Source organism: Macrotis lagotis, chromosome 1 (genome assembly GCF_037893015.1).
Source record: "Macrotis lagotis isolate mMagLag1 chromosome 1, bilby.v1.9.chrom.fasta, whole genome shotgun sequence".
Taxonomy (NCBI): Eukaryota; Metazoa; Chordata; class Mammalia; order Peramelemorphia; family Peramelidae; genus Macrotis; species Macrotis lagotis.
Genome location: NC_133658.1, coordinates 434608957 through 434633327, shown reverse-complemented (window position 1 = coordinate 434633327; position 24371 = coordinate 434608957). Strand labels below are relative to the sequence as shown.

Here is a 24371-nt window from a genome sequence, read left to right as displayed (position 1 = left end):
TCTCTACCAATAGAATTTAAGTTCCTTGAGGAGAGGGACTACTTTTGCCTTTCTTTGTATCCTACAGAATTTGGCTTATTTGTTGATTGACTCATGGATTGATTGTCTTCCCTAGATGCTCAAGCAACTCTCAGTTGGGGATTAAGAGCCTGAAATCTAAATCTTTAGTCAAAATCCTTTTCTGGGCAAGACTGATCAGTTTTTCTGGTTCTCAGTTTCCTTATCTCTAAAATGAGAAGAATTATTCTAGATGACTTCTAAGTCCTTTTTCAGTTCTAAATCTAACAAAGGGTTTAAATCTTAGAGTAGACCTAAGACCTTAAAAAAACTAAGGGACTAACTTGATTTTATATTCCAGATGAGACTCTCTTCTAGACACTGGGGGGAGAGGCAATACAGGTATTCCTTGTCTTGTCCATGCAATAGTAGACAGAATGTGATCCAGGTAGGAAGGAGGGAGGATGGATACAGCTGTCAAGAAGGAAGGAAGGGGGGGCAGCTAGGTGGCGCAGTGGATAGAGCACGGGCCTTGGAGTCAGGAGTACCTGAGTTCAAATCTGGCATCAGACACTTAGTAATTGCCTAGCTGTGTAACCTTGGACCACCCCATTGCCTTAAATAAATAAAATTCAAAAAAAAAATTTTTAAAAAGGAAGGAAGAAGGGAGGGAAGGAGGAAGAGTTATTAAGTGTCTGTTACAGGTCAGTCACTGTGGTAAAACAATTTAAAATTTTTACTTCCTTTGATCCTCACCATATCTCTGGAAGGTAGGTACTATCTATTATGATTTTTGCTCCTGGAATACTCACTCCATCTCTACCTGTTCATAATAAGAACAAACATTTATGTGAAACTTACCACTTGCCAGACACTGTGTGCTAAATAATTTAAAATTATTACCTCATTTGATTCTCACAACAGCTCTAGGAGGGAGGGGCTATTATTATCCCCATTTTATAGTTGGGGAAACTGAGACAAAAGGAAGTCAAGTGGCTTATCTAGGGTCATACAGCTAGTAAGTGTCTGAGGCTTCCTGGTCCAGTACTCAATCCCTTGCTACCTGAGACACAGTGGCACCCAAAATAGGCTTTGTAGGGAATTAGGGAAGTGAGTAGAGAGAAAGAAGGAGCAGTTAATGAAAATAAAGTAGAAACAAGCATATTGAGGTTTTTTTGGGGGAAAAATCTATCCATCTAGAGGGAGACAAAGGGTTGCTATAGTAGAGGAGGAATGGATAGTCAAAAGAAAACCTGGCAAGATCATGGCTAACAAAGGCTTTGAATTGAGTTGTCGAACTCGGTTTGGACCCTGTTTGGGATATTCTCTGGGACCAGGAAATTATAAGGTGTGGGTGAGAAATCTCAGGTTCTGCTATGAGTATCTGAGCCTGGCTTGGCCCCTCTCACTCCTTGCAAAGTGAGAGGAAGAGAACTCAGAACTGCTACCTCAGGTTCTTTATTGGAGGCAGAGCATCTTGGTTCTTTGCAATGTCCCCTTATTCCCCATAGCTTGCATCTTGTTGCCACTGTGTTGATTTGGAAATATTGACAGGTTATTTTGCCTATGGCTTGTTTATGTTGTATATTGATGTTGATCTGACCTTTAGACAAGACCAGGCTATCTATGCCTCTCCCTCAGATTGGGGGCTTTTGAGAGTGGAGGTACCAGATGTCAGGATTCCCTTTTAGTTTAGGCTTAGCATGACCCCTAAGGAGGTAGATTGTGAGGTACTAGTTTCAATGGACAATTGTCAGGGACCTCTCTCTCTCTCTCTCATTCTCTATCTCTAATCTAATTATCTGAGTCCTTTACAGCTCTCTAAACCTCAAGTTTCCTGTCTATCAAATGGGAGTAAATAATTACCTACTCATAACCCAGAACTTTTATGAAGAATTGCTTTTGCTAACTGTGAAGCACTATAGAAATGGGAATTTTAATCCAGTTTATGTCAACAGTCCATTATTAAGTGCCTCCTATATATATATAAGACTCCATTAGGTGCTGGGGAAATAAAGATATATTGAATAACATTTCCTAATAGGTAACTGAGAAAAGATCTGTGTAGTAAGCTTCTATGATAAAGATCTCACATTCAAACTATATAAGGAATTTATTCAGATTTGTAAGACTAAGAGCAATTTCTCAATCAAAGGTTTTAAATAGGCAGTTTTCAAAAGAAGACCAAGTTATCAGTTAACCATATAAAATGATTCAAAATGTGATTAGAGAAATACCAATTAAAACAACTTGGAAGTTTGACCTCACACCCATCAGATTAGTAAAGGTGACAAAAGAGGAAAATGACATGGTTAGAGGAGTTGGGATAGGGTGGTGGTGGGAATAGATACATTCATGCATTAGTGATGCTGTAAATTGGTCTAGCCATTCTGGGAAAGCAATTTAAAATTATGCTCAATAAGTTACTAAATTGGGTATACCCTTTGGCCTAATTATACCATTACTAGACCTGTGCTCCAAAAAGATCAGATCAAAAGGAAAAGAGAACCATGTGTACAAAAATTTATGGCAGCTTTTTTCATATTAGTCAAAAATTGGAAACTAAGAAGATACTCACCAATTGGGCAATGACCGAACAAATTGTGGCCTGAATATAATGGAATTGTAACTGTACATTAAAAAATACTGCTAGCACAATTTGGATAGATATTCAGAGGAAATGGGAAGAACTCAGTGAACTGATACAGATGAAATGAACAGACCTAGAATGATTTACACAATGACATTAGTGAGAAAAACAAGTTGAGACATTTTAGAACTCTGATGAAAGCAGCAGGGAACCCAAGGTTCAGAGGACTGAGGAATCAGGCAACCTATCCCCTACTAGACAGAGGAGAGATTTAATATTCACGAGAAATGCATATTTATATACTGCCATTGTGTCTCTGGATTCTGTGTTGCTTTGAGGGTTTAAAAAAATTGTTGAGGGGGTGGCTAGGTGGCGTAGTGGATAGAGCACTGGCCTTGGAGTCAGGAGTACCTGAGTTCAAATCCGGCCTCAGACACTTAATAATTACCTAGCTGTGTGGCCTTGGGCAAGCCACTTAACTCCATTGCCTTGCAAAAAAAAAAAAACTAAAAAAAATTGTTGAAGGGAAGAGGGCAGAGAGAACAGTGGAAGTGAGAGATAACAAAAATGTGTAAAAATGAATTTTAAAAACTTTAAAAAAGAGAACCCAAGAACCTAATAAAAAGAGAGAACCTAGCTACAAGATACTTAAAGACAACATACACAAAAATAAAAAATGTAATTTCAAGATGCAGTGTTCTTACTCCTTTTCTTTTGTTTTTGCAAGTGACTAGCCCAGGGTCACACAGCTAGTAATTACTAAGTGTCTGAGACTGGATTTGAACTCAGGTTCTTCTGACTCCAGGGCTGGTGCTCCATCCACTGCATCTCCTAGCAATGGTATTCTTATTCCTGAGGGATCAGAAAAGACATCTCTTCCAGGAAATCTCAACTGAATTGTGCTTTGAAGGAAGCCAGAAATTGTATTAGGCAATACTAAGGAGATAGCAAATTCTAAGCATGGGGGACTATTTTTGAGATGACAGGTTAGATGGTGCATGTCAATCTTTCTTAATTCCACTTCCTTCCCTCTATTAAGGGGCTTGGAGATAATCAGGGTCAAGTGAATCGCCCAGAATTGCATAGCTTATTAGGTGTCTGAGGTCAAATTTGAACTCAAGTCCTCTTGATTCCAGGACTCATACTTGATCCTCTACACTATCTAGCTGCAACTGTTGTTACAATTTTGTCTCCCTCATTAGATTGTAAGTCCTTTTGAGGGTAGCATTTGCCTTTGTTCTTTTTATTTAACACAGTGAATAGCACAAAGTAGGCTCTTAATATCTATCAGTCGATTGATGGGAGACTTCCTAAGACAAGAGATGAAGAGATGGACTTTCTAAGTCTTCATTGATTACCAAGTTGAACTTGGATGGAAAATTGGAAAAGTATGAATTGACCCAAATACTCTTGCTAATTTTCAAGTTTACAAGAAAGGCTTTCGACAAGTGACTGCTGTTGAAAGAAATTGCCCACTTATCATTTAGCTGGGTTCTGGAGAACCCATGCAAGCAGTTGGGGCTCACAGTTTGCGATGATACATAGCAGGGGAACAGATTGTAAGAGGCTCATTTTTCAGCCTCACACAATTGGGGGGAATATGGGTGCGCAGTTTCCTTTGTATAAGGACTTCAGGGACCCAGTTGGTTCCCTCATGGGATTAGCACTTAACATCTTTGATGATGGGTGGCCCCTCCTTCCTTGGTACTGAGATAGTTTGAGGAAGCTTGCCATTATAAGGATGACTTCATTTGTGTAATCTTTTTCTTTTCTTTTTCCTAGCTCACCCCAAATCAGCTGTGGGTGAGGGTGGACTTGATGAATTGAGGCAGACCAAGGTGGGAGATCCCCTCTCTACATGGAGGAGTCTCTGCGACTGCCAAACCAATGTGGTTGACCTTCCATAATGAAAGATGCAGAATGGGGGAGGTCAAGGAAGATGGAAAGGGAGAGAGATAGTCAGACCTAGACTTCCACATAATACCATAACATAGTATCTAATACAGAGTAGATGCTTAATTTAAATCCTGGACTTGGCCAGCTTGAGAGCTTGGGAAGAAGGATAGTGTCCCTTCTAGACCCTCCCTGGTGCTGACTGGGAAAATTCCACTGAGGGGATTCCCTCTCACCTCAGGTTTTCTTAGATCAGTTTGATTGCTTTTCCTTTGATCTTGCCTCAGTCTTTGTGGAGGTCTCCTTTATTTGTGTACTAGTTATAATCCTCCTATTCAGCTAGTTGAGTTCAGGGACTATGTTGTTTCAACCTTGAATCACTAGCATTTAGCACTAAGAAACCCTTCTGTGATGTTCATTGAATTTGAACTTGAATGGATTCTAGAATGTAAAGCCCTTTAAGGGTAGAAACTGCCTTCACTTTTGTATCCTGGTGTATGTTTTTGGCGGAAGCAATTAATTAACCCATGTTAAAATTTACAATACTTTTAGCATAGACTTGTTAATTTATTGATAAAAGTTAAAATATTATTAGGGCAGTTAGGTAGAGCAGTGTATAGAGTCCTGGGCCTGGAGACTGGAAGACTTATCTTCTTGAGGAGACCCTGGGCAAGTCACTTAACTCTGTTTGCCTCTCTTTCCTCATCTAGCAGTTCCTCTCACAACAATGCATTTTTTGCTAAGAAAACCCCAAAAGGGATCATTAAGAATTGGAATCAACTGAAAAACAGCTGAACAGCAACAATTAAATATACTTGGGGGGGAAGTTCATTTAAAGGGTAGAAATGCCTTCCAAAGAAAGAAATGAAATTTGATGCTCTATTACTATTAATAACATTTAAAATATAACTTGTCAATACAGGATAATTATTCTATTTTACTTGAATAGCTATATGATTTCTTTGGGTAACCTCCCCAAAGCTTCCCTGGGTAGTTACTTTATTTTTATTTTTTTTTATTTTTAACATTCATTTTTAAAAAATTGAGTTCTGAATCACCTTCCTTCATTCCTATCCCTACTTAGTTAGAAGATAAACAATATGATATCAAGTATACATGTCAAATCATGAAGAACATTTCCATATTAGCCATGTTTGGATTCCCATCAGTTGGGGAATGGCTGAACAAGTTGTGGTGTAGGGTTGTGATGGAATACTCCTATGTTATAGGAAATGATGAACTTGATGATCTTAGAAGGGCATTAAAATACTTATACAAAATGACGAAGAGCAAAGTGAGCAGAATCGAGAGAACACTGTAAAGTCGAACATATATATACATATATATATATATATATATATATATATATATATATATATATTTCGGTTTTTGCAAGGCAAATGGGGTTAAGTGGCTTGCCCAAGGCCATACAGCTAATTATTAAGTGTCTGAGGCTGGATTTGAACAGGGGTACCCCTGACTCCAGGGCCGGTACTCTATCCACTGCACCACTGAGAAGCCCCACACACCAGTATTGTTTTAAGAATTACTGAGCACCTAAGTCATTTTGACTATTAGAAATACATAAATTAAAACTAAAGGACATATATGAAGAAAGATGTTATTTGCATGCAGAGAAAGAAGCAATAAAATAGAAATATTTATAGAATAATTTTACAAAGATGTATAGATGTATATATATGTACATGTATATATTCATATATTTTTATCTAATGGTAACTTTCATTGGGGGTTGGGAAGAAAAAAATTTACATATCTGTATATTTGAAAGGAATAACAAGTTGTACATGGTAGATTTGAAGTTTCATGTGCAGTCATTTTTTTATTGTACTGTTTTGGAAATGCTATTTTGGTTTGTGAATTGAAAATAAAATAAATTTTTTTTTAAAAGCAAGAAAAATAAAGTAAAAAATGCTACTTCAATTTATACTCAGTTTATCAGTTTTCTTTCTCTTAGTGGATAGTGTTTTTTCATCTGAAGGAGTTCTTCAGAAATGTCTAGGATCATTTTATTGATCAGAGTAGCTATCTTTCACAGCTGATCATCATTATAGCATTGGTGTTACTGTGTATAATGATCTCCTGGTTTTGCTCACTTCACTCTTTGTCATTTCATAGAGGTCTTTTCCTGTGGGCAAGTTAATCTGCAATTGGTAGGGTTGCTTGGGGTGCAGATATTGAGTGATTTTCCCAGGTCATCTAGCCCAGTATACATCTGTAGCAAGACTTGAACCATAGGGTTCTTCATTGTGAGACCAGTCCTCTATCCACCATGATGTACTCTCTTCAATAATAGTAGCAGTTGACATTTATATTGAATTTGAAGCTTTACTTCAGTGCTTTTTTGGTACACTATCTCATTTGGGAACCTAAAACCGCCCTCCCCACCCCACATCCTCCTTTTTTTTCCCAAACAACTGGGGAATGTGACTCAGAATAATTAAGAAACTTGTCCATGATCAAAGATTTATAATTAACAAAGGCTAAGATTCAAATGCAAATTTGTCCATTATTTTCTCCATTGTGCCATCTACATTTTTAGGCTATAGTTGACCTTAGAGGTATGGCCCTCTCATGTTATAGAAGAGGAAGAACCAGAGCCAGACAGAGAAGGGACTTGTCCAAGACTATCCAGTGAGTCAGGAGTTGAGCTGGGATTAGAACTGACTCAGAAGCTCTCTTTTGCCATACTGGGCAACGTCTCAATTTTTTTTCCATTTTGTTTGGTGTCTAATGAGTGATTCAGTTCATCTTAAGAATGTAGACTTCAAAGTTTGCATGTCTTTGGTGTTTTGTGAGACACTTTCTCAGACTAAGACCAAGGACAGGTTCTTAAGGGGGTTCATAGGATTTAGATCTGGAAGGAACTTAGAGGTAATGTTGCCCTAACCCCTCCTTTGTTGTTGTTCAGTCATCATAACTTTCAAGTTATGAGGAACTATGAAAGTCAAATAAGTATTTTATATTTGTTATGGAAGGTCTTTTTCTTGGCAAAAATACTGGAGTGGGTTGCTATTTCTTTCCCCAACTCCTTTTACAGATGAAGAAATTGAGGCAAACAGGATGAAGTGACTTGCCCAGGGTCATACAGTTAATAAGTATCTGAGGCCAGATTTGAACTCAGGAAGATGAGTCTTTCTGACTTTAAGTCTAGCACTTGAATTGTCCCCACTGATGCCCCAGACTAGCATGCTGACTCACTTGGACAAAAATTTTCCCTTAAGATCGTCATTAACCTCACCCATGCCTTACAGTGCAATGGAGGAAAGAACATAGAAGACACTTAAAACATGTTTATTGTCCATAACTTGCCTTTAGGAAGATCACTTTGGCACTGAGTAAGACCAGGAGTATGGAGAGAGATTTGAGGCAGAGAGACCAACTGGATATGTGTTCATCACCAGAAAAAGTTTTCTCGAGACCTCTATCTTCTAATGTCTTCTACAGTTCTCAGCTATTCTCAATTTATCTGGGTCCATCTAGGCCTTGACTCCTCCTAGCCAGAATCAAACTCTCCTTCCTCTGAGTCCTGAGGCTCCGTGTTTATCTGCAGCCCTGAGCTTATCTTTCGGGACATTTTAGCTTTCACTCTGTTTTTACACTACACTCCTCTGTGAGCTCTAGGCTTATTCACTGACCCTCAGGATGGGTTGGACCAAGCACACAGTAGGATTCTCTAAGTGTGTGGTGATTGAATGAAGGAATCAGTGAGTGAGTGAATGAAAGGACCAGCCCGAGCCTAGTGGGATCTGTTTTGTCTTTAGAATTCTTTGCTTTGGTCTCATGGCATTGCATGAACCTTAGCCCAACTCCTCCTTTCTCTGGATCCCCTCCCCCAACACATACACTTTTAAACTCTGTGTTGGGCCTTGCTGAATAGGCCTGCCCCACCTCCAGCTCCCCCTGCCCCCAAATTCCCTGCAGATATGATAATTAAGCAGGTGCCAGATATGTTCGCTTTGTGTGAGCGTGAGAACTGGGGCTGGGCTGGGCGCCGTCGGGCCTCGCTGGAGACAGGGCTATTTCTTCTTGACTGGATGGTAGCAGGCCCAGCTCATCATTATTGCCTGGGCCAGGAAAGGGGGGTAGACTCGGAGGTCTCCCCGGGTCTGCCCAACCCTTCCAGCTGCTTGGGGCTTCCTCCTCATCTCCTGTGCCTGTTTTCCCTTGAGGACTTGTTGAGTACAGAGGAGTTGGCTTTATGTGGCTATGGGAAGACCCTCCTAGGCAGTGCCTGGGACGTGCATGGGGTGAGCAGAGCAGACAGCTGGGCCAGCCTGGTTTCCCCCCTCCCTCCCCTGGCGGGCATCCTGGCGGGCCGGCCAGGCTGTCTGGGCCTCTCTCATTGAGATGCAGGGCACGGCCAGAGGGAGGGTCTGTGACTGGGAGCTTTGAGGCCTGGGAATAGCTACCGAGTGACCCAGATAAAGGCGGGGGATCAGAGCTGTCCTCCCGGGAAAAGAGAGCAAACTGAGGGAACCAGCTGGGCAGGGTGGGATGTCAGCTGCCAGTATTTTCACCCCATCCTGTCCCTATTGCAAATCCTGCTGCCAGCTTTGGAGGGCATTGGATGTAGAGGGTTGAGAGTTGGAGAGGGAGCCATCTTTGTCTTTGTGTGTTCATGGGGGCGGCTCCAGCTCCAAAACTTGTTAACATCTGGGAATGAAGGTGAAAATCAGCTCTGTCTCTCTCTGAGCCTCAGTTTCCCTCTTTCAAAGGAAAGTTAAGAATGTTTGCCTCATATAATTATTATAAGAAATAGGAAAATACTTTTTTAAACTTTAAAATGTAATAGAAATGAGAGTTGCATTATACTCAGTTGTTATTTCATAGTCAAATACCCAGTCTGCTTCTTTTTAACACTTGTTGTTGGATAGGACTACTCCGAGAGGGCCTTAGATTTTTCTGGCCCAAGCCTTAGTTACACTCAGGGGTGTCTCATGAGCTTGAGTTGCATTTAGGAGTGTATTCTCAGGCAAGATAAAAAAGGAGAATATTGGACTAGAAGGTCTCTGAGGTTTTTTTTGACTTAGATATCTTGTGATTCTAAGAATGGCTTTGGATGAGCCCCTTTATAGGTATTGCCTATAATTCCTGTTACTTGACAAGTAGAGTGTATTGCTCCAACTTCCCAGCTGCCCTGGCATCCCAAGCTATCATGCTGACCCATATGAACAGTTTCTCTCTAGTAATCTCTTTAGCCCCCACACATGCATTACAGAGCAATAGGAAGAGGGATGAACTTGAAATCATGGATCCCAGCTCTGATGTTCCTTTTTGTCACTCTGGCCAAGTCACTTAACCTCTCTTGGTCTCAGTTTCTTCCTCTATAAAATAAGGGTGTTAGACAAAATGTCCCTCTCCTGTCCTGTGATTATAGATCTGTTCTCTCCCAAAGGTAGGGTTTTGCAAGTAATGCTTCTTTCCCTGTTGTAGTTGCTTCTTTTCTAACTGTTAATTATGCCAAAGTGCATAGTCCTTTTTATGCTTGTCTCTTTGGTGGGGACAACAAAGTTCTATAAGTCGCTAGAGCTGGCGACTTTCCTGGCTTCCTTCAAGTTCTCACTAAAATCCCATCTTCCACTGGAAGTCTTTCTCCATTCCCCCTCGGTTCTAGAGTGTTTCTTTGACTGACTCCATGCAGTTTTTTTCTGTAGAAAGCTTCTTTATACATAGGTGTTTGCTTGTTGTCTCTGAATCCCCAGCACTTAGTGCATTGTCTGGCACATTACTATTTACAGGTGCTAAATAAATGTTTACTGACCCAGAGTGTAAAGAGCCCTGGGTCTGGTCAAATCTTCACTTTGCTACTTAACTCTTTGTGTTCCTTTCTCCAACACTCAATTTCTTCATCTCTAAAATGGGGAGGGAATGGAAGTCCCTTCCAACTTTAAATTCAATGATCTTCCTTCCTTCCTTCCTTCCTTCCTTCCTTCCTTCCTTCTTTCTCTTCCATTTTTAAAATACTTATTTTTTGCTTAATGGTATTTTATTTTCCCCCCTTAATTTTGTTTGTATATGGTTGTTTGCCCATTCCCCCCCCCCCCATAATGCTTTGAGCATAAGATACTGGGTTTTTTTTTTTTGCCTTTCTTTGTATCCCCCAGTACTTACAACAAAGCTTTATTAATAATAGGCACTTAATGAGTGCTCATAGAGTAACTGACTACTGACTCCTTACACCCCTATTGCTGTCCATCTCCCCAGTAGAACCCTTTCTTGTAACCAAGAATGCAAGTATTCAAAACAAATCAGCTCCTGGCCATGTCTTGCAGTATATGCCTTATGCTGTACCTATAGTCTATCACCTCATTACAGAGAGGAGGGAGAGGGAACAAGCATTTAAGTACCTATACTATGTTCTATGTACTATGATAGGTGTTTTATAGAACTTCAGACAAGAAGAGAAGTAAATAAAAACCCTTCTACATGTGAGATCATGGGAGGAACCAAGAACTAGATGATTGTAGTTCTGGCTCCTAACTTTTTTCTACCTCTCAGGGAGCAGTGTGGTCCAGTTGCAAGGAAACAATTTTTGTGGGTGGGGATGTGAGTTCTTATTCTGCATCTTACTCCCTGTGAGATCATGGGCAAATCATTTTCTCTCCTGACCTCAGTTTCCCCATCTGTAAAATGAAGGACTTGCATTAGATGGACTGACTCGGACATAATTTCTAGCTCTCCAGTTATGTCATTGCAGTATTTGCTCATGAGACCTCAGACAAGAAGGCTGCTGGAATTGATTTACTCCCTTGTGAAATGAGAGCAGTGACTTTGGTGGGCTGCCAACCCATTTCCAGTTCTAACCTCCTAGGAATTGTTGTGTCAAAGACTTGCCAACTCTGTCACTGACTGAGCACCTTCTGCAGTTCTAGGATTTGGTCTTCACATTAGCTTGGGAAAGGAGGCTGGGCAGGAGAAAGATTGTCATGCCAGTTTGTAGAAGAGAAATTGAAGTTCAGGGGAAGGGATTTATCTAAGGTTACGCAGAGTAATTCAGCAACACAAACCAACACTTGAGCCCAGAGCTCCTAACTCCCCAAAGTCTAATTCCTATGCAGGAATTAGAGACTATTTACTTCTTCACAGGTAGAGGTGAGGGTGGATAAGAGGTCAGAGCAGGTCCAGTCAACCCATGTCCAGGGACTTTCTCAAGTCTTAATGGAGAAGCATCAGGGTATAATGGACAGTCAGCTTCAGGACCTAGTCAGGAAGATCCATGTTCAGTCTCAACTTAGACTCTTAAGTTATATAGTCCTAAACAAGCTATTTAATCTCTCTGGGCCTCATTTTCTTCATCTATAAAATGAGAGGCTTGGCCGTGATGACTCAGAAGACCCTTCCCCTTTCAACTCTAAATCTAAACTCTAATGATCAAGTCCTCTTCCAAAGCTCTTGAGTAGATATAAGGGGTAGAAACCCAATCCTTAGCTTTGAAGAGCTATCGTGGTGTATTTACATAATGGTGGAGATAGTGGAAAGATGAGATCTAGATCTATACTCAGGAAGTTTGTAACCTGGAAATTTCAGTGTTTTGTTTTGTTTTTTAAACAATCAGTAATTATTTATTAAGTGCCTTTGTGTTAGACTCTATGCTAAGTTCCAGAGATACAAAATCCACAAGACATTCACTGCCCTCAAGGAGCTCACAATTTAAATAGTTCTTTTCCATTTTGCTGTGCCAGAACAGTCAAATGGACCAGATTGTGGAAGGCCTTGAATACTAAGTTGAAAAGTTTTGATTTTATTCAGTAGGCAGTTAGAAATTGTGGAAGTACTTTGAATCTGGAAGTGGCATAATCATAGTGGAGTGTGTGTGTATTTGTTTATTCATTCAAAGCCCTTTAATAATGGTTAATTTGTAGAATAAGACTAATACTTGCCATAAAAGCTAGCTGTTTATCAGTCATTAATAGAATAAAATTTCCATATGTGACTTATGAGATGTCAATCAAAGCAGTACTATCATAGAATCCTTCACCAAATGGAGCATCCTTATTGATCCTCATGTGGCATGATCTCAAAAGCTGTCATCCATATTTGGGAGGATGGCCATCTTATCCATCTTCTAAAATAGCATCATCTTTTAGCAGAATGAGACTTAGCCTCCATAGTGCTTCTGACTTGGCTATCTCAAAATCGTGGTTTGTTGTTGTTCAGTCATTTTAGTCATGTCCAAATATATAATTTTTGCAGGATTTTCTTGTCAGAAATACTGGAGTGGTTTGCCATTTCTTTTCCCATTTCGTTTTTACAGATGAGGAAGTTGAGGAAAGCAGGTTTTAAAGTGACCTGCACAGGGTCACACAACTAGTCAGTATAAGAGTCTGGTATCAGATTTGAACTCGGGAGTGGGATCTTCCTGATTTCAAACCCAGTAATATATTACTGTGTCACCTAGCTGCCCTACCCACAAGATTACATTGGTTCTTTTGCCTGCCATGTTTCATTGGTGACTCATCTTGCATGCAGGAAACTAAAACTTCATATTTTCTTCCCAAGTGTTGTCTGGCTCACTTTTTCAGTCTTGTATTTGTGAGAATGAATTGAGTCAAAATGTAGGATTTTGCTTCCATATTAAATTTTGTTTTCTTAGATTCTGACCTCATTTTCCTCTGTCACTAATCTTTGTAGTCCCTCTCAGTTTTGTATAATCCACAGATCTGATCATCAGAACCTCTGTGCTTTAATGAAAATAATTGCTAAACAAGGACTCAAATGAATCCCCAGAGCACTTCACTAGTGATCTCTCTTTAATTTGACATTGATCTGTGCTCTTCATCCAGTTCTGAATATACCTAAGAGAAAGAAGGATTGAATTTGGAATCAAAAATTTTAGAGTTCTGTCTCTTGGAATTTATCAACTATGTGACTTTTTCCAAGTCATTTTACTTCTCTGAGGCCTCAGGTTTTTCATCTGTAAAAATGAAAGACTTGATTCTATAAGAATCAACCCAGACTTCAGAAAAGTCTGGAAAGACTTGCGTGAACTGATACTGAGTGAAGTGAGTAGAACCAGAGGAACATTGTATACATTAACAGCACCTTTATGTGATGATCACTATGATAGACTTGGTTCTTCTCAGCAGTACAATGATCAAAGACAGTTCCAAAGGATTTGTTATGGAAAATCCCATGCACATCCAGAGAAAGAACTATGGAGTCAGAATACAGACCACAGCATACTATTTTTTGTTTTATGCTTTATGTTTTTCTCCTCTTAGGTTTCCCGCCCTTTTGTCTAATTCTTCTTTCACAACATGATTAATATGGAAATATGTTGTACATGTATAACCTATATCAGATTACTGGCTATTAAGGGGAGGGAGGAAAAGGTGAAGCTCAAAACCCTACAAAAATGATTATTGAAAACTGTCTTTACATGTAATTGGAAAAGAATGAAAAATAAAAATAAAAAATGAAACAGTTGAACTTTGTAATATTCATATTCCCTTTCAATTTTTTTTTTTGCAAGGCAAATGGGGTTAAGTGGCTTGCCCAAGGTCACACAGCTAGGTAATTATTAAATGTCTGAGGCCGGATTTGAACTCAGATACTCCTGACTCCAGGGCCATTGCTCTATCCACTGCGCCAGCTAGCCGCCCCTGTCCTTTTCAGTTCTTGATGTCTTGATCCTATTAAAATGTCTTGAAATATTGATAAAGATATCCAACAAAAAATGTGAAGATTAAAATATTTATCACTGCATCTTTTTGTGATTAAACAAAGGACTGGAAACAGTAGATATTTACTGATTTGAAAAGAGCTAAAGAAACGTGGTACACAAATGTAATGGAATATTGCTATGCTATAAGAAATAGCAAATAGGAAAACTTTTACAAACTGACACAGAATGAATTAAGCAGAGCCAAAAAAAAAAACATACATAGAGTCTGCAACAATGTGGATGGAAATAACATAAAACAATGAAAGTAAACGTTACAAAATTTTTGGTGGCTCCAAAGAAGAGATATGAGAATATCTTTTCTTCTCCAATACTTTGCAGAGGTGGGAGGACATTGTTTATATTGCCAGATTTTTTTAAAGTTGTACTAGTTATTTTTATTAATTGCTTTTTCCCATTTGCTTTCTTTTCTTTTTTTACCTAAGATACTCTGTTTTTAGGGATAATTTTCTGATAGAAAGACGGGGGTATCAAACAAGGAAATTTAAGTGATGTCAAAACAAAATATATGAAATTTATTTAAAAAAATTAGAATACCAGTTAGATGGAATTTCTCCTTACCAGGAAAAATAAAGCAAAAAGTCTTAGTGAGTTTGAGGCTCTTCTTGGGCAAAAGATACCTTTTTTTTAAAATTTATTTTGAGTTTTACAATTTTCCCCCTAATCTTACTTCCCCCCCCACAGAAGATAATTTGCCAGTCTTTACATTGTTTCCAAGGTATACATTGATCCAAATTGAATGTGATGAGAGAGAAATCATATACTTAAGGAAGATACATAAAGTATAAAAGATAGCATGATCAGATATCAGTTTTTTTTTCTAAATTAAAGTAATAGTCCTTGGTCTTTGTTCAAACTCCACGGTTCTTTCTTTGTATACAGATGGTATTCTCCATCACAGAGAGCCCCAAATTGTCCCTGGTTGTTGCACTGAATGAACAAGTCCATCAAAGTTGATCATCACCCCCATGTTGCTGTTAGGGTGTATAATGTTTTTCTGGTTCTGCTCATCTTGCTTAGCATCAGTTCATGCAAATCCCTCCAGGCTTCCCTGAATTCCTATCCCTCCTGGTTTCTAATAGAACAATAATGTTCCATGGCATACATATACCACAGTTTGTTAAGCCATTCCCCAATTAAAGGACATTTACTTGATTTCAAAGATACCTTTCTTACTTAGGACTTCATAGTAGAAGTGGAAACTCAATGTGGAAGAGGATATTGAGTGAGGCAACCTAAGTCTGGAGCATTGTAATTCAAAAGAACAGCTGAGGGACTGTATGATAAAGAGAGAAAGAACACCTAATTTGAGATAAGAAGATCAAACCTTACCACTAATATTTGCTATTATCTTGGTCAGGTCATATAACCTCTGGACCTCAGTTTCCTCATTTGAGAATGGAAGTGGTGGTTGGATTAGATCATTAATTCTCTTTTTATTGGGGGGGGGGGTTTGCAAGGCAATGGGGTTAAGTGGCTTGCCCAGGGCCACATAGCTAGGTAATTATTAAGTGTCTGAGGCTGGATTTGAACTCAGGTACTCCTGACTCCAGGGCCATTGCTCTATCCACCTAGCCACCCCCAAATCAGTAATTCTTAAGTGTGGTCTCAAGACTCCAAGGTCCCAGGACCTTTTCAGGGAGCCTTCCAGTTCAAAACTTTTCATAATAATACTAAGATATTACTTGATTATTATATCACTTCTTTTTCCTACTGTAAATCTGTGTGAGGCCAGATCTTCTCCCTATACTTCAAAGAAAATAACATCCCAACAAATAGACTGCAGAAACAAATATGAGAATCTAGCTGTCTTCTATTAAAGAGATTTGTAAAATATACATAAAATGCTGCCACTCTTCTCACTAAATTTGTTTGTTTTGGAAAAGAGTTATTTTTTCATTAAAATATGTTACTGGTTTTTAGCAAGAAATGGGATTTCTAATGTTATTTTTAAATGAATAAATATTTAAAAAAATTTATCATTATTAATTTCTAATATATATCTGTATATAGTATATCTAATTTGTATATCTTATATAAGATATATATCTATGTCTATATATTATATATAACCTATATATCTGTATCTAGAAGCTCTTTATTACTTTCTCTGTCTATCACCACACAAAGTTTTTTGGAGGGAGGATTTTCAGTAATTTTCACAAGAATGTAAAGGAGTCCTGAGATTAAAAAAAAATTGTTTGAGAACTACTAAATGGGCTAAACAGTCCCTACTGGTCTTCACCACTCTAAATCCTGTGGTCCACATTTCCCCTCATCATCAAAGATAGCCCAAAAGACTGTCACATACTTGGCTTAATCCAGATGTGTTCTGTCTTCAGCAGGATAAGTTAGTGGGGTATAACCTATTCTTGATGAACCCATGCTTACTTTTCATGATTCCCCACTTATTAAATATTCATAGAAAATCCCTCTTCTCTTATGTTCTAGGATTTCACTGGGAATTTTGAAACTTAATAATCTGATTGGAAGTCTATGCTTTCAATTGTTTCCTCCCTTAAAAAATGGGCACAGGAGGGTGGGGTGGGGAGGAATATTTGTTAATCTTCAGTCTTTTAGAATAGCTCTTCTTTGCCATTTTTTTTTAGAGGTCACGAATAGCAACTGTAGATTTTTTCCAGAAATTCTTATAATACTCTGAGATTTAGTTCATTTGGGCCTAGTCATGAGTTTATTGATGGCTATTTTTAACTGCCTCTTCACTAAAATTTCAGCTCTTTGCTAGAATAAACACAGTAGAAGCAAGATGAAGAGTTTAGGCATTCTTTTGCTCTATTATCCATTACCTTTATAGAGGTGTCCTTAGAGCCATTTCTTTTTAACCAGAGATGATTTTAAAATTTTTTTATTGTGAGCATTTTCCCCTTCAAAATTGCCAAATCTTGGAAATGAGTAAATGCTACAGTTGTCTAGACATATGAAAGTAATAGATAAAATGTTAACATCAGATTAAATTTAAAAGTGTGTTAAATACATTCTTCCTCCCCCCCTTCCCAAAGTTGATTTATAAACATCAGCTCAGATTGCTCTTAATTTTCCTTAGTCCCAGTTCTCTCCTTTCTTTGATCTTCTTTTACTCCCAGTACTGCTGAAAAGTGTACTTCCTTCCTTAAAAAAAAAATGCTTCATCAACAGTTAATTTTGAAATTTAGTGCTTGGGACCCTGATTTGCCAGGTGTCCCATGCATTGGAATCCATCCCTCGTTATTTGCTTTTGCTTCCTTTGCCATCCCTGCTTTGCCTTCCTTGTGCTACTCCTATTGGTTTTATCAGAAGACTCTACTTTTTTATTTCTCATTGAAGGAATTTGTTTTTGTGTCATCAGAATTTCATTCTTGAGACCTTTTCATCCCTTCTCCATTGAATTCTAGACAGGAGTTTAGTCAGTTTAGTCCTACCTATCTTTCTCTGAACTTTTAAGAAATATTCTGCCCTATCCTAGGTGGCATGTCACATTATCCCTGGATTCTCCGCTCCCCCCTTCTTCCCCCCCCCTTTCTTTATCACAAATTTTGGGTTATTGTGGTCACTTCCTCTCAAGGTTCCTTCCATTTCTATTTTGGGCCCCCCAGTTCCTCTTTATTGGTTAGACTCATGTCCAGAATAGCAGTTCCCCTTTTGGCTTCTTCCAACCTTCTGGAGGATGAAATTAATAGTCAGATCCAAAAATTTCTCAGCTGTTTTAACAGAGAACACTCCAACAGATGCTTGGATGGTTGACATCTTTCATTCATGCAATTACCTACCTCTTTTCAGGCTTTGTGATCTGTATCAGTAATGCATCATCTATTTCCTCCTTCTGTCTAAATGGTTTGTACTATACTCCTACCATGTTAACATGTTTGCTTCTTACATCATTGATCCTCATCCATATTTTGGCTTCTATTGTAATAGCTGTTTATTATGCATATGTATTTTCTGTATTGAGAGCAGGTATGACATTGTCTAGCTTCTAAACAAGTTTAATTTAGGATCACAGATCATAGAATTAGAGGAGCATAGATTTATGCTGAAAAAGACCTTAGAGGACATTAAATTCAGTTATTTCATTTTACAGATGAAGAAGAAATTTCCCAGAAAGGGAAAGTTACTTTTCCATATCCTGCTATAGTTGGTGTGCATCTGAGGTGGAATTTGAACCCCAGTGGTTGGGTCCTGCAAGACTGCAAGTCCACTCTTCTAGCTGCGACACCACATTGTCTATGGACATTGTGGAAATACAGAGAGTTTCACTATCACAAGTTTTCTCTTGGCTTATGGCGTGGTAGGGAGTTAAATAGAGCTCCACTGGTAAATATTTAACAATTGATTCTCCAGGGGAAAAAAGCATCCATGACACACATTTAAGTTAAATCTGCATGATCTTTTATCCATTACTTTCTGAAGTCTAGCCAGTTATCAGCTCTATAAACCAAGTTCCAGTTTGTAATTTGCCAGTTTCCAAGGTATTAAGGCACAATTGAAAATTTAACAATGGCTCTTCTGAGCCCTATATCCAAGCTTAATGCAGCACATCCTTGCAAGATAAGAAATAAATACAGATAATGGTAATGCATAGTATTACATGATAGGTGTATTAAGCAACTGCATAATGAAATGAAATCTGAGAAGGGGAAAAGAAGGGTATTTCCAAGAGGGGAGATCAGAGAAATCTTTATGGAAGAGGTGGTCCTAGAGTTGGACTTCAAAGGGTAAATGGAAGAGACAAAGAAAGGAATGGGGAAGGCATGCTAGTCTAAGGGAACAGCATGAGCAAATACATAGAAGTAGTGAAAGCATTAAGTTGCACCCAGAGGACAACTGTTTTTGTGGTGTAGAATTCATGTAGGGGAGTAGGGAGGTATAAGACTATGGTGGTGCCAGATAGTTGTTGCTCAGTTGTGTCCAACTTTTTGTAATCCTATTTGGGGTTTTCTTGGCAAAGATACTGGAGTGGTTTGCCATTTCCTTCTCCAGCTCACTTTACACATGAGGAAACTGAGGCAAACAGGGTTAAGGGGACTTGCCTAGGGTCACACAGTTCAGAAATATCAGACCAGATATGTACTTAGGTCTTCTTGACTTCAGGTGCTGATCCACTGCACCACCTACATTGACCAGATGGAGCAATTTGTTGCTTCAACATGGGCCACACAGAGGGTAGCTGAGTGGCATGTTGGGTAGACTGACAGACCTGGAATCAGGAAGACTCATTTTCCTGAGACCAAATCTGACCTCAGAAACTTACTAGCTGTATGAACTTGTTTGCCTCAGTTTCCTCTTCTGTAAGATGAAGTGGCTGAGCTTGCAGATTTCTTTTTTCTTTTAATTTATTCACTCATTTATTTATTTTCTAAGACCCAGAGAGGTTAAACAAATCTTCTCCAAGGACATACAGATAGATAACAAAAAACGAGAGCTTGAAATCAAACTCAGATCCTATGACTCCAGAGTGAACTATTTAAACTTGAAAATTTCTTAGAGCTGATCCTTTTGAGACCAGAGTGACTCTAGGTCTGGATCTGCTGTTTAACTTGCTTTGTGTCCTGTACCAAGTCACTTTTCTTCCTTCTCTGGGCTTGGTTTCCCCCTCTTTAAACTTGGACTGTTAGATTAGCTAGTCTGTAAGAGAAGTTAAGTCCCACAAACATTTATTAAGCATGTGGAGCTCCCTATGTTCCTTGTTTTACAGCATACTCTGTAATGCATGGGAAAAGGCTCAATGGGATATGGATCCCATGTGCTCGCTGAGACTGTGGGAGAGAGGAGGGTGGGTGTGGGCTAGGGCAGAGTCTGATACAGCAGTAAGCTTGCAGCAGTTGGTAAATAAAGATGGATTTTCCTTTGTTCTGCTGGTGTGGGCTGCTCATCACTCTCTCCTTACGCTGTGAGCTTCCTGGGGAGTGGCAGCTGTTTCTGATGTGAGACACTCGATCAGGGGCCGACAGCTCCAGATTTGCTCAGACACTGGGGTGGAAAGGGGGGGAGTGTTGGGAGTTGGGGAGGGGGGGACTGTTATTGTACACCCCCTGGAGAGTTAACTTTTCCTGATGAAGGCGGGTTTCCCAGTGTTCCTTTCTGAAGTAGAGAAGTTGGGACTATAGCTGGGATGATTTTCAGAAATGCTGATTGGATTGGATGAGTTGTGTCTAGCAGGACTGCTAGGTCTATTAGCCTTTCTTCTTTGGCCTTTTAGTGCCTCTCCTCAGAGTGACAGAGGAGGAAGGGAGATAAGGGTGCTGGTGGTAGTTATGGGGTTTTAATGATGGAATGGGGCAGCATTTACACTTTGGGCCTCTATTTCCCTACCTGTGAAAGATCTAGCTTTAAAAAGTCAACGTCTCCTAATACATCCAGGGCCATCCCAGTCATCCTGATCCATATTTGATGCTGGACCTAGATGACTCCAGAGGAGAAACTGAGGCTGGTGACTTTGCACAACACCCTCTCACTTAAATTGCATGTCATGGCATCACCGCCCTGATGTCCTGATCTTCTCCATGAATGAAGAGTTGGGATAGTTGATTTTTTAATTGAAATTTTGTTTTATTTTTATTTAAAAACTATGGTAGTTTTCCAACATTCATCCATTTGCAAATCTGTGAATTCCATATTTTTTACCATCCTCCCTTCCCTTCCCCTTTCCCATGTCGTGTGTGTGTGTGTGTGTGTGTGTGTGTGTGTATATACATTTGTGTTTTAACATATTTACATATTAGTCATTTTGTATAAGGGGAATTAGAGCTAAGGGGAAAGAAAGAAAACTATAAGTTAGGAAGGAAAACATAAGAGAAATTTTAAAAAAGTAAATCTAGTATGTATTCAGATTCCCTATTTTTTCCTCTGGATATGGATGGCAATATCCATAGCAGGTCTCTCAGGTTGTCCTCGATTTCTGAATTGCTAACAGGAGCTGCATCCATTATAGTTGGTCATCTCACAGTGTTGTTGCTAATGTTCTCTTGGTTCTACTTCCATCACTCAGCTTCAGTTCGTGTAATTCTTTTTTTTTTTCAGGTTTTTGTAAGGCAAATGGGGTTAAGTGGCTTGCCCATGGCCACACAGCTAGGTAATTATTAAATGTCTGAGGTTGGATTTGAACTCAGGTACTCCTGACTTCAGGGCTGGTGCTTTATCTAATGTGCCACCTCGCCGCCCCCAGTTCATGTAATTCTTAACATGCTTCTCTAAAGTCTAACTATTCATGATTTCTTATAGAACAATAGTACTCTGTAACATTCATAAACCATAACTTGTTCAGCTAGTCCCCAATTAATGGGCATCCCCTCAGTTTCTAAGTCTTTGCCGCAAAAAAAATAGCTGCTATGAATATTTTTGAACATGGGGGATTTTTCATATTTTTTATGATTTCTTTTGGATATAAGTTTAGGATTGGTTTTGCTAGGTCAAAGGGTATGATCAGTTTTATTGCTCCTTGAGCAAAGTTCCAGAGGAATAGTTGATTTTTAAGATTCTTTTCTCTTGCTCTGATTTTTTTATAAGTTGACTTAAATCTTGAATCTTTTTTTTTATTGGATGATTAGTTTCTTCTTCAGCCCTTATACCCCTTCTCTTTGTTGCTTTGATCACCTAGACTGCCCAAACCTCTAAGCATTTTGGGGGGCTTGCAATGTTTGGATGAGTTGAGAGTAATCAACTACACTTTTGATGAGATTGACTTCCACCAGGCCTTACCATCCTTTCTGCTGTTTCACCCTGAGGACCTCTGGGCTGGGCTGTTCCCATTGTTACACTCTAGAGATCTTTGGACACTGGTACAACCCAAATGCCTCTTTTTCTTTTGCCATCTACACTATTGTTGCAACCTTAGGACTTTATGGCATTTCTATCTGCATTGTATCTTAATTCTCTCATGTGTTATCTACCTCAGTTGTGTGAGCTCCTACAGAGGTGTTTTGCTTTTTCTGATCCATTTCCCAATGCTTAGTGCAGTGATTGGCAAAGCAGGCCCTTAATAAGTGCCCATTCCTTCATTCCTAGCAGCTCATTTAAATATAGATCTGAAAGAGGTTGGCCTGAGGCAACAGCCATCTCAAAGATGACTGGCTATTAGTGCAAAGTTGTCTTCTCCTGAGTATCTTGAGTTTTTCCTCTTATTTAATTCAAGAGAATGATTTTAGATCTCAGACCAAGCTCAAATCTTCATTTTGCTTTAAACTTTACTAGACTGTGCACTCTTTAAGGACAAGGATCTATCTTGCCTAAACTTTGTGTCTCACCTAATGGAGGAGCACTGAACCTTTGCTTTAATAAATCAGCCGGTCAGGAGAACATTTATTAATCGTCTCCTGGGTGTCCACCACTCTATTAAGCTCTAGGAAGACATAAAAAAGTAAAACACAGTCACAGTCTAATGGAGGAGACAACAAACCAACAAAAATGTAAACAAGCTATTTATAAGATCAAAAGGATGTAATTAATAGAGGGGAAAAAACTGAAATTAAGAGGGATTGGGGAAGACTTCCTTCCCATTGAAGGGTGAAATTTTAATTGGGACATAAAAGAAGATGGAATAAGTGGAGATGAGGAGGGGGAAACCTTCCAGGCATGGGAGAACGACAGAGAAAATGTCCTGAGCTGAGAGATGGAGTACCTTGTTTGTCAGACCAGCCAGGAGGCAGTGTCACGGGATTAAAGAGTATGTGATGGGGAGAAAGAAGCCTGGGAAAAGTAGCAGGGGACTCCATGGGGCTTTGAATGCCAAATAGACCATTTTGTATTTGAATCTGGAGGTGATAGGGAGCCAGTGGAGCTTTTAATAAGTATGGGTGGTGGTAGTGGGGATGTGGGGTTACAAGATGGGACCTATGTTTTAGGCAAATAATAAATGCTAAGATTCTTAGTAAATGGTGTTTGAATGAGTCATTTGTTTTGTTTGTTTTTAAAGAAAACCCCAAATGTTTCGTTCCCTCGAAGCCGTCCTGGGGAGCCTAGTTTTCATACTAGACCTTGAGGGCCTGAGAGTGTTTGTCCGAGAAGGAAGGGCCATTCCAGCTCATACATAGACAGAGTTACAGAGTGAAAAACCAGTGTTGGTTTTCCCAGTGGAAGAAACAGGCTCTTTACTTCTAGTCCTGAGTAATCTCTTCACCCTCTCCAAATTTGTGCCTCATGAGTCTGGATTAGGGGCCAGAACCGTCATTCCCACAGTAAGGATGATGATAATACTAGTTCTCATTTCAAAAGTGATTTAGAGTTTACAACAAGATTTTTCTCACAGCTTTGTGAGATACAGGGAAGTCATCGGTTAAGTATCACTCTCATGGCTAGCAAGTAGGACTACTGGGATTTCAGTTAGTCACTCAGCCTAATATTTATTTTATTTTTTCAAGTGAATATTTTTGTATTTTTTTCTAATTACATGTAGCAGCAATTTTAAACATTTTTCTTTTTAAGTTCTAAATTCTCTTGTTCCCTTTCTCACCTCCCCCATCCTTGAGAAGGCAAGCAATAAACATGTGCAGTCATGCAAAAATACATTTCCGTAATAGCCATTTTATGAAAGAAAACAACACGAAACAACAAGGAAAATAAAGTATAAAAATGTATTTTTTTTTGCAAGGCAAACAGGGTGAAGTGTCTTGCCCAAGGCCACACAGCTAGGTAATTAAGCATCTGAGATCAGATTTGAACCCAGGTACTACTCTTGACTCCAGGGCTGGTGCTTTATCCACTGCGCCACCTAGCTGCCCCTAAAAATGTATTTTCATCTGCATTCAGACTCTTAACAGTTCTTTCTCTTGTGTTGAGAGCATTTTTTATCAAGTCCTTTAGAATTGTCTTGGATCATTCATTGTATTATCAGCAAAGTATTTATTAAGTCCTACTTTTTATTATTTAATATATACTAAATAAATCAAGTTCTATTAAGTGCCAGACATTTTGTTAAGACACTGAGGAAACAGTGATAAAGATATCCTGAAAGGACTTAGGTTTCTCTGTTAGGAAACATCTTCCACATATAAAGATATATACAAAATGTATATGAGGGCATAGAGAGGCAATAAGAGATGCTTCAATATGAGTCTTGAAGGACTGGGGGTTGCTAGGAGGCAGAGGTGAGGACAAAGTACATTTCAGGTTTAGGGTGCCTTTGCAAAGGCAGAGGAGAAAGATGATGGAGTGTCATGTGTGAGGAACAGGACAAAGCCAGTTTGATCAGAT

General features: G+C 39.1%; 1 protein-coding gene across 2 annotated transcripts in view; it reads left to right on the top strand.

Annotated features, from left to right (window-relative positions):
* AKT1 (AKT serine/threonine kinase 1) overlaps nt 1-24371 on the top strand; it is a 139002-nt gene that overhangs the window by 37215 nt on the left and 77416 nt on the right. The gene's annotated exons all lie outside the window — the stretch shown is intronic.